We start from the raw sequence: 2,775 nt of genomic DNA on the forward strand, positions 1-2,775 counted from the left end.
GAACCATTGTCCTGTTGTTTCCTCCTCCGGGTTATTTATCCCACCTACCCTATCTAGATAGGCATGCAGAGACAACAATAAGCATAAAAACAAGACAGAGCAAAACAAAGCAATGAAAGAAAACAAAACAACAACAAAAATAGCCAATGACAAAAAAAGAAAAGCCTATAAATAGTTCCAGGTCTGTTTGTTGACCTTGAGGAGTGTTTTCCTTGATCAACTTCTACAGTTTGAAATCGATCAAACATGCAATCAAAATGCATTGATAATTACTGGTGATTGGGATGCTAAAGTTAGAAACAAAGAACGAGGATCAGTAGTTGGGATAATATGGCCATGATGATAGAAATAAACTGGACATTGCATGATAGAACTCTGCAGGCCAAAGACTTCCTTATTGCAAATGCAGTATATATATTTTTTTTCACCAACACAAATGGCAACTATCCACATGGACCTCATCGGATGGAACACAGGGGAATCAAATCAACTACATCTGTGGCAAACGATGATGGAGAAGCTCAAAGGCTAATGACAGACTGTGGAACACGATTGTGCAAGTTCAAGTTAAAGCTAAAGAAAATTAAAACAAATCCATGAAAGTTAAATACAACCCAAAATATGCACCCAAATATCCTACCTGAATTTAGAGAGCATCTCAAGAATACATGGGATGCATTGAGCTCTGTGACCTAAGAGCAGATGGGTTGGAGGATGACATCAAGAATACCATACCTGGAGAAAGCAGAAGGTCATTAAAAGGACAGGGAAAAAAGGGGCAAATAAAAGCCAAAATGGATGTCAATAGAGACTCTGAAATTTGCTTTTGAATGTAGAGTCACTAAAACAAATGGAAGAAATCACGAAGCAAAAGACCCAACAGAAGATTTCAAAGGGCAGCTTGAAAAGACAAAATATTAAAATGAAATGTGAAAATACCTGGAGTTAGAAACCTAGAAGGGACGAACACAGCTGGCCTTTCTCCTTCTTTCAAAAGACTGTAAAACAACCATCGGTTTCAAAACATTCTTTTCCTTCTTGAACTCCTTGGCATCGGCTCCCTTTTACCCACCAGCCCCCAACCCTGTGCCCTCCAGAAATGCTTATTCTACTTGCTGTCCCTAGAGGTTCATCAATCTTGGCTTTCATAGACTGAACAACAGAAACAACCTAACAAAAATTTAAGAGGGTGACCTCCCCTCCCATGACATAACACAACCAAGATAAATCCCAATATGAACAGACAAATAACAGAAATCTTAAAAACCAGATCAGACGTAACATGCATTAGAGGGGGATCCACTGACAAGGTTTTCACCATTCAGGTTGGTTTATAATTTTGATCTTCTACAGTCATCTCTCCAGTGCCCTCTATCTGGTAACCACGTTCCTCTCATCCCTCTTATGGACAGAGAGAAACCACTGGAGGCTTATTTCCTCTGGAGATCCCACAAATGCATCATGGGCTCCTACTGTCATCCATAGCCTTCTGCAAACCAGGTTCTCGCAATGTAGACTCTGATACTGTCCCTTCCTCCGATTTTGAATTATATGATTTACAACCCTTCGGTCACTGATGTTGGTTTGATCTCATTATTATTAGCTCCCTCTTTCCTCCCCACCTCCTATGTCATCACCCTAAGAAACTATTAATCCAGTTACTATCTCTGTAGATTCACCCATCCCAGATTTCATGTAAAGAAAGCATTAAAAACAACAAAAAGCACAACAATGAACAAACAAACAAACAAGCAAGCAAACCATAGAAAATCTCAATTCAAAAGAAAGCAGAAATTAATAAAAACTAGGAAAAATTTAAAATGGATCAAAAGGGAGGAATACACAGAGCCTAAAAGACTTGGTCAACATTCAAAAATTTCCAAAGGTTGTACATGATCAAGAACCAATAGTAAGGAAGCAAGAAGTTTAAGCTGCATTAAGGGTTTTAGAGTCAAACAAGGGCCCAGGAATTAATGGAATATAAATTACAATGTTTCAAACAACTGATGCAGCACTGGAGGTACTCACTCACCTATGCCAAAAATTTGGAAAACACTACCTGGCCAACTGATGAAAGAGATTCATATTCATGCTCATTCCAAAAAAAACCCCAAAACAATAGAATGCAGAACATTTCAAGGAAGTATCATGAATACCTCACACAAGTGAAATTTTTGCTGGAGATAATTCAAAATCAGTTGTAGCAGAACATCAAGAAGTTGAGGTTAGTTTCAGAAAAGAATGTGGAACAAAGGAATGTGGATTGCTGATATCACATAGAACTTGGCTGAAAGCAAAATATACCTGTAAGATGTTTACTTGTGTCTTATAGACTATGCAAAGACATTCAACTGTGTGATCATAATCAGTTATGGATAATTTTATGAAGAATAGGAATTCCAGAACACTTAATTCTGTGCATGTGGAACCTGTACATAAACCTAGAGGCAGTGGTTTGAATAGAATAAGGGGGTGCCCTGTGTCTTAAAGTCAGGAAAGCTGTGCGTCAGGATCATGCCCTTTCACCATACTTACTCAATCTGTGTGCTTAGCAAGTAAGTCAAGAACAAGGCATTAGGATTGAGAGAAGAATCATTAACAACCAGCAATGGGCAGGTGATACCACCTTGTCTTGCTGAAAGAGAAGAGGACTCAAGGCACTTACTAATGAAGATCAAAGAAGGGCATTCTTTGATCTTCATTAGACCCTCACCCAGGTGGGGACTGAGCATGATAGTGGGACAGGAGGAAAGTCAAAGGAAATAGAGGAAAGAG

The sequence above is a fragment of the Echinops telfairi genome, unplaced genomic scaffold (assembly GCF_000313985.2).
Source record: "Echinops telfairi isolate 266 unplaced genomic scaffold, ASM31398v2 ScPeMD7_31;HRSCAF=116, whole genome shotgun sequence".
NCBI classification, from domain to species: Eukaryota; Metazoa; Chordata; class Mammalia; order Afrosoricida; family Tenrecidae; genus Echinops; species Echinops telfairi.